Source organism: Hirundo rustica, chromosome 20 (genome assembly GCF_015227805.2).
Source record: "Hirundo rustica isolate bHirRus1 chromosome 20, bHirRus1.pri.v3, whole genome shotgun sequence".
Lineage (NCBI taxonomy): Eukaryota > Metazoa > Chordata > Aves > Passeriformes > Hirundinidae > Hirundo > Hirundo rustica.
In genome coordinates, this window is record NC_053469.1 from 1,097,631 (window position 1) to 1,105,912 (window position 8,282).

General features: G+C 49.3%; 1 protein-coding gene across 1 annotated transcript in view; it reads right to left on the minus strand.

Annotated features, from left to right (window-relative positions):
• NEK6 (NIMA related kinase 6) overlaps positions 1-4,585 on the minus strand; it is a 49,908-nt gene extending 45,323 nt beyond the window's left edge. Inside the window, exon 1 of the mRNA XM_040083356.2 lies at positions 4,530-4,585. The gene's annotated coding sequence lies outside the window, so the exon portion shown is untranslated. The remainder of the gene's footprint in view (positions 1-4,529) is intronic.
• Positions 4,586-8,282: the final 3,697 nt, after the last annotated feature.

Below are 8,282 nucleotides of genomic sequence, written 5' to 3' on the forward strand. Positions count from 1 at the left end.
GGGTTTATATGGAAACCTTTTTAGAAGGAAGAAGCTAAGGGTTTTTTTCTTCTCCCATCTGCGACAGACAGCTGTTCACTGCCTGGAATCCCTGATAGCAGACCCTTAAAGCAGCACCAAGCTGAAGTAAATAGTTTAGAAATTTAGTTTCTTTCACTGTACTGACACTGTAAAATTATTTGCAATTTATTCTATCATGCCATGTTATAAGCCATGTCACAAGACTTAATACTGGAAGCTACATCTACCGTTTTAACAGAATAGAAAATACAGCTTTTTGCTGAAATAGTTTAAAATGTTAAAACAATCTAAGAGAATTCTCATGCCTGGACAGCAATGGCGCTTACACTGAGTCCAGATGTTTAAATACTTAGCACAGGTTAGAACTTGAAGTAACCCTGATTCAATTCAAGGTACATATAAAAAATATGCCAAGATAGAAAAACAGTTACCTGTTTTTCTGAAAGACCTGACAGCTTCACAGGCTTCTGCATTCAGACCACTATTAAAAATAACTCCTAGTGCTTTTCTGTTTTCAAACAAAGCTTCACCTCCAGGCTCTAGAACTGCCACTTGGCCTCACACTCAGAACATCAGTTCCCCCCACCCTACGTTTCAGCCAACTCAAGACAGCAGCTCCCAGCCTAGCTTTAGAAACACATACCTCCTCACCACCCCCAAAACCCGTGAGAAAACATTTTTGAAGTATTTTATGCAGTTTAATTTTCTTTGTAATTCAGGCACACTGCAGCAATTCCAAAAAGCACCATGACTTTTAAATCAGACCTAAATCTAGATATTGCATGCAAATGTTTTGGCTTATGTGTTTTTTTCTTCAAAAAGAAAAATACTGACTGGGCCAACATCACCTCTCGGTTTGAACACTTTGAACTCTTCTTTCACCTCCTAGATACATTTTCCTCCACTTAACTTTAGAGACACAGCTCTGCAGTGAAACACAGGATTCACAAGTGGGAGAGACCCAGGGTCTGGCCCATTCCCAGGGCGCACATCCCAGTCCCTGAAAGCGGGCTTGGATCCCTCAGTGCACCAATCCCAGCATGGGAAAAGGCAAGGACACAGCTCGGGAAAGCACCACCTGCCCTTCCAGCAGCCACAAAGAGCTGAGGGTTCAACTCTTACTTAATCCAACTCCTTTTGGTGCCTCAGTTTCACACCAATTCACCGCGAGCTGAGCCAGCCCACAGGATGGGGACACCAGGGGAACCCTCCAGCCCGTAGCACCAGCTGTGTGAGGAGAGCTCAGCCACTCAGGACTGCCGGGTGCTGTCACAGCGAATCTTCCCCGCTGCTCCCATCAGCTTCAGATAAACTGCTGTTATCTCGGCAGCACTCCCTGACCGCCTGTGGAAAGCAGCTGAGTACTGCCATGTGCTTGTACTGAAAGCTTTACAAAAGGTGAGTACAATAAACACAGCCTAACAGCGATTATAACAGAAAAAAATATTTTCAAGGCCTCTGCCTTTAACAGGACAGTGTTCACTTTGCCGTTTTAGACAACCTTTAACTTTCACGTGATTTCATACTGGGAAAGGCCACTCTGTCCAGCCCATGGAGTGTGGCACAGGCACAGAGCCTCCTCTGCCACCCTGCCTGTCCCGGGAGTAGAGCAGCTCACCGTTCCCTTGCTGCATTTTCGGCATCTTCAGTGACAAGTGGCGTCAAGGCCATCATAAATAATATTTCAGCTGCATGACTATTTAGTTTTTGCCTTCAATATTACAAGACTTTTTCCTGCATCTTGTATTTATATTGGCTACAACGACACCACGTAATTTCCTGCAAACAACCCAGTCAAGCACCTGGGGAGGTGGACATTGGATTAGTCACCATCTGCCCATAAAGGGTAAAACAGACTGGTTCAGTGAGTTTCCAAGACAAATGCAGGAGTGTGTGTCATGGGCAGAAGGGCCATTCACGACTTCCCCAACCATAATTCTGTGCTCAAACCACACAAAGCCTCATGACCACCACTCTGTCTGTACGAGTGCTGAGCGGCAGTAAAACTGTGGAAGTTGCAATTAGAAACAGGTTTGTTCAGTGGTGAAGGTGACCCCAGCTTCTAAATGAGGTTCCATGCATTTATTGTTCTCCTCTGCTGAAGAGCACCATGAACAACCTCTTTTGCAAAAAGAACCTCTAAGAAAAGCAAGCTAGAATGACAGAAACTAAGGCACAAGTTGGGCTGTTAAATTCATTTTCCCTAAGGACCCATTTATGCTTTCATTTAGGACAAAGCAAATGTCCTACAAGTCCCAGATTTCCACTTTAGTCATTTCATTTTTGAACTCTTCCTGCAAGTACTTCCTCTGCTCCTCCAGCCACAGCCCATTTTCTTGCTTTAGAGTCACATTGAATACATTTGATTTCTCCCACCTGCCCCAGCTTCTCGCTGCTGCAAGGTTCTGCCGTGCTGGTTGCTGTTATACATATTTCATAGCCTTGAGGTCAAATATATTTTGCACCACATAAAAGAAGAAAAGATGCTAAAGTACATCCACTAATTAATCCTTTACACATCTAGAAAGCTGCAGGTGTTTCGGAAGGGGACTTGTTGGTAACCGCCCCCATTTTACAGCTAAGAGAGCAGAGGCAGTACAGGAGAAAACCTCACATGGGCATTTCTGGCTCCTATCCGCATTCAAACAAAAATACTAATTTTACTCCGTGTAAACAACAGCTCATTCAATATGCAAAAAAACTCTTTCAAGCCATTGCAAGAGCCCTTCACACCAACAGGTAGGAGTGAATAAAGCCCCAAAACGGCTGCAGGAGAAGCCTCAGCATCTCTCACTATTTTCTCCAGTACAGCCTCAATAACTGCAAGAAATGAGAAAAAGCCAGTGCAGGCTTGATATTTGCAATGTATATTTCAGTGTTATAGACTGACATAAAACTTTTCAGGCAGGATCACAGAGGGCAAGTACTGCGAAAAAACCTGTCTCCCAATATGGGTTTGGGGTTCAAGTTATCCATCTTCATCTGGTTTTCTCCCAACAAAATGAACAGTGAAGAATTTGAAAAAGTATATAAAAACTCACTTTCCAATTATTCATCCATCCTCTCTCACAAAATACCTATTTGTCAAGAAACAGAATTCCAGAGGAAGAAGAGGGAAATGAAACAAGCAGAAACATTTTATACATCACAGGCGTTAAGAAAGAAAAAGTTTGGTTGAGCTCTGACAACTCCTTTGGGGTGACAGCAGTCACTCACGCTCCATTCTGGAATCTCACCTCCCACAGAAGATGCTCTTTTTCCATCATAATAAAAAGTTTCTCACAGCTCCCATTTTTTTTAGCTCTAAGATTCAGAGCCAGAGGAAACAGGCAGCAACAGTCTTATCTAAAAGCAGTTCCTTTTTTTTTTTTCTGTTGTTGCTTAACAGAATATGACTGTCACAAAGAATATCTACAGGAAAAAAAAATAACAGTGGAAGGAGTTTGACTCAATGTCAAGAGACGTCTCAAATGTAAAAGCTGTAGAAATGCTGCAGAAGTTAAACGGTTGCTTACAGTGATTCACAAATAAATGAACTTTTAAAGGAGACACAGAACTGACAGCAAGACAGTCACAATGTGTCAGGAACTTGCATCACCGGACTTCTAATTGCTACAATATTTCCTATCAAACTACTTCTCCTGCAAAAATGCCATAGGCAATCACCATAGGCAGAGATATTCCATGTGTGCGAACAGGCAGACAAACAGATGGGCTCAGAAATCCACCGTTATTCTAACCAGGCATAAATCACACTTCGGAGGGAGGAACACGTTGGGAGGAAAAGACGGTATTCGATAGTTCAGCTCTACCATGTGCTCTCCAAAACCGTGTGCAATCCCCCGGCACTGGGGGTACCGCGGGGATCCCACCTTGGGAGAGAGCAGCTGCGGGACCAGGGGATCGCCTGCAGTCGGTCTCAGCAGACCCCAGCGGGAAGCAGCCGGGCAGGGTCTCGGGGCCTCCCGCACACCCTGGGGTTCTGTGCGCCCACCCCGGGAGCCCCGGCGAGGAGACACCGCGCACATCCCGGGCTCTGGGGGGCGGCGGCGCTCAGAGGGGCGCGGGGGCCGGGACCGGCTGCTCCGGGGCGCGTGCTCTCGGAGCACAGCCGCTAACATGGAAATCCCCCCAAACCTCCCCAAACCCTCCGAGCGACGCCAAAGCGCGCAAACGCTCGCGTTTGTATCACAGTCTCAACTTTGCTTAAGTCGCAAGGCCGCCGCTCGGCCCGTCCGGCGGCAGCGGGACTGACCCGCCCGGTGCCGCTCCCGGCCGCTTCCCGCTCCCGCCCGGACACGTGCGGGCCCCGCGGCCCGGACCCCCCGCTCCCTCACGGCCCCCGGCGGCCCGGCCGCTCGATCCCCCCGCCGCCCCTCGCAGTCCCGCGGCCCAGCGGGGGCTGCCCGGAGGCGGCGCGCGGCGCCGGGGCCCGCGGCGGGCGGGCGGGCGGGCACACCCCCGGCTCGGCCCGGCCCGGCGGAGGCGCGGGGCCTCCGCGTGCTCACCTGCGGGCGGCGGAGGCGCGGCGGTGCCGGCGCGGGGGCGCGGGAGCCCCGCAGGACCGAGCGAGCGGCGCCGCGTCCCGCACGGAACTTCGCCGCGCGCGCGCCCGCCCCGCGCTCCCGCGCACGCGCCGCCGCTCGGGCGCGCGCGCCGCCGCTGCCACGCAGGCCGGGCGGGGGCCGCGCGCGGGGGCGGCGCGTGCGCGCTCGGCGCCACCTGCGGCCCCGCACCTGGAGCGGCCCCACAGCGCGGCTCTGCCCCACAGCACGGCTCTGCCCCACAGCGCGGCTCTGCCCCACAGCGCGGCTCTGCCCCACAGCGCGGCTCTGCCCCACAGCGCGGCTCTGCCCCACAGCGCGGCTCTGCACCACAGCGCGGCTCTGTCCCACAGCGCGGCTCTGCCCCACAGCGCGGCTCTGCACCACAGCGCGGCTCTGCCCGCGGCGCCAGCCCGCCCCACAGCCCGCCTCTGCCCCACAGCACAGCTCTGCCCGCGGCTCCAGCCCGCCTCACAGCACAGCGCGGCTCTGCCCGCGGTCCCAGCCCGCCCCACAGCCCGGCTCTGCCCCACAGCGCGGCTCCCCGGGCCCGGCACCCCCTCCCGCCCGGGCCGCTGGGCTCGGAGCCGGGACCCCATCGCGGGGTTTCGCAGCCTCGGGCCTCGACTGCGGCACAGCCGAGTTCCTGCACGAACCGGCCTGAACGGGTTCGGCTCCAAAATCTATCCAGCTTTTGGGATAGAAAATCCTCAGTCCGCAAATTAAGACATGTATGAGTACTCGACATAAACTGATTTTTCCACAAGTGAACACGAACTTGGCAATAAACAAACCAAGCGAGGCTCAGCAATGGTCCCTGTGCGGCGGCGGGGCTAGGGACCAAGGCAATTGCTCCTATTTTGTCAACTGTTGTCAGTTCTGTCAGACTTGTGTGGAGATGTTTGCTGCTACCACTGGAAACTCCCAGCGCTTGCACAGCACAGTGCAGCGAGCCCTAGAGCAGCTCACAAATCAAACACGCTGTGCCAGCCAAAGCACCTTTGCCACTGTAACCATTTGCACGCAGCTCTTTGTTAGTTAAAATACTATTTTAAAATGGTTGTTTGGTTTTTTTTTTTTCCCTTTTAATCGCTGCTGTAAGGCAGAGGAGTTGAAGTGCCCTAGCAGTGAGCAGGGAGCAGTCCCAGCAGGAGGGGGAAGCTCAGCCCGGTCCATCTGGACCAAGGCCGGGCGCCGCGCTGGAGCCGCGCTCACGGAGGCCCTGTGCTTCGGGACAGGACTGTGCTTTCACCCCGGCGTCCCAGGGCCTGGCCCCGCTGTTTCCCAATCCCCTCAGGTGTGCTGCAGCTGTCTGGGGCAGGCAGTGGCACACAGTGACGCCCTGCCCCGCAGCAGCGGGGATTTGTTGGGCACGTTCCATGGGAGCAGCGGGAAAGGCCCCACTCGGCACACGCTGCATTCTCTGCCCCAGGTTCCCGAACACGCGCTTCCAAGGAAATGCCTGCGGCCCTCGTGGCGTGTTGCTGCTCTGTCCCCTCTCTCTTGGCGGATTGCATCACCTACACCTACACCAGAGCTGTGGGGAACCTGCTGCCCGAGACACTTCAGTTCAAATAAGTCACTTTTTCCAGCAGACTCCACTTAAGTACTTCAAAATAATTCTGTGTTTAACAGAACCTGAAACATGGTGGCAGATCTTTGCTCAAATGGCTTTTATCCATGGAAATTCATACTTTTAGGAAAACTTTCTTGCTAAAGCAGTGCCACTTCCAGCATCCAGAGACCAGAAACTGGCATGGTGGCTTGGGAAGATTTTAACTGTTTCTTCTAGAAATGTCACTTGGTTTTGGTTTTGTTAAAAAGCTGCTTGCACCTAGCTAATAGAAATCCATTCAGTTTGGGTGAATATAAACAAGATCCAGGGGCTTGAGCTTCTGATACATTTAAGAGACAGTGAGAGTTGATTCTCTCTCCTGGAGCATTTCTGATGGCGCAGTTTCTCTCCGGAGTGCAGATGCCTGCACAGCTCTGCAATGCTTCTCACTAGAGACAGAGCAATAGACACAACAGATGGAAACTAAGAGGCCACCTGGTTTTAAAGCAAATCATATCATCAATCTATCAGTACAAAATCTGAAACATGGGAAAGTGCTTAGAGAAACAAAATTAATTCCATTTTTTTTCTCCAAACTCAATTTTCCCAAAGTCTGTCAATGGTACCATTTGCAAAAATGCATTTCTTTCTCTTAAAATGAGAATGTCAGTGGATTGAGGTAGAAGAACTTAAATTCTTTACATCAAAACAACAACCAAAAAATATCTATTGTTAGGCTGCCATAAGTTACTGTCTTTCTATTCAGAAAAGCTGTTTTTAAAAATCTGCTACATTCTTGTGCACAGCTCCAAGATCCAGGTTTTTCATGGCTAAATTAGACAGACCAGACAGAATTAATTTAAATTATCAACAGCAGTTCAGTTAGGAAAGAAAATTAAATTTCCTCAATTAAGTCTTGACAGAAATAGACTTTCTTTCATATTTGTGCTCCAGTTCTGTGTGAAATTCTCTCTCAAACAACCCCTGAAGTGAGAACTTTCAGATGTTTACTTTACTTCTGTGTTTCAGAGTCTGTAAGAACAGCCACAGAACAAGTCTCCTGAAGCGTAAAAAACCTATTTTATACAGACACATCTAAATGAGTGTTGCATCACTCCCAGATCTCAGCCAACCATTTCATTTAATCAGTTAAATATTTTATACTGTTCAAGGATGGGTTGATGTACACCTTAATCTTAATCTACAATTCTTAAAATCACACTAATTCAATTGTCCAAAGGAATTCTTAGTAGTTACTCTAAGTCTGCAAGGAATAGAGAATTACCAAAATAAAAGTACTTTAAATAACTTATTTTTTAACCTAAAATACAGAGAAATAGGTTTTTTTATTCCTCTAAGGCATTTATAGCCAATACTCACAAGGTTTTAGAGCACCCACGGCCTCCTCACTATTTACAGCCCAGTGTTGTAGCACTGACCCACAGGGAGTGAGGCCACTTCACTATAATTGATCCAACAGAGCCAAGCACAGCAAGAGAGCACTGTAATATCAGGGGCTGAGAACATAAAACCAGGAACATTCCAGTATTACTTGTGGGTATGGAGATTCACAAGTCCATTTTGGGAAAACCAGAATGATCTTGACCCAAATCTTTAAGGATTTTAAATCAACATACAGTCAATCCTATTGATTTACTTTATTCTGAGAGCTAAATGCAACTGTCACTGTATCCTCCATCCTCAGTCCATTATCGATAAATTCCCAGCCTTACTGACTTAATATATGCCTATTGACTTATTTATTGTCCATTCCTAATAGCACACGGTGAGCAGAATGCTGGAGGTTATTTTCCAGAGGAGGAAAAGCAACACAAAAACAAACAAACAAACAAGAAAAACCCTCAAACCCAAAATAACCTTCTTCTTCCAACGTAAATTGTAGAGTTTAAGGAGAGTCAGTCTTCCAGCAGTAGCTGGAGAAACCAGGCTGTGGATTCCTCTTTCCACAGGCAGGGCTGCAGCTCCCTCCATGCAGGCTGAGTTCCACGGAGCGGCTGCAGCCTGCACGCTCCGGCTCAGATTTCCATAAGGTTGGGTCCCAGAGGAAGCATTAATGCTGAAGGAATGCATACCAGCGTGGAACGAGGCAAAAAGGCAGCACAAAATCTCTCCAACAGATTGCTCACAGAAACACCTCTTTT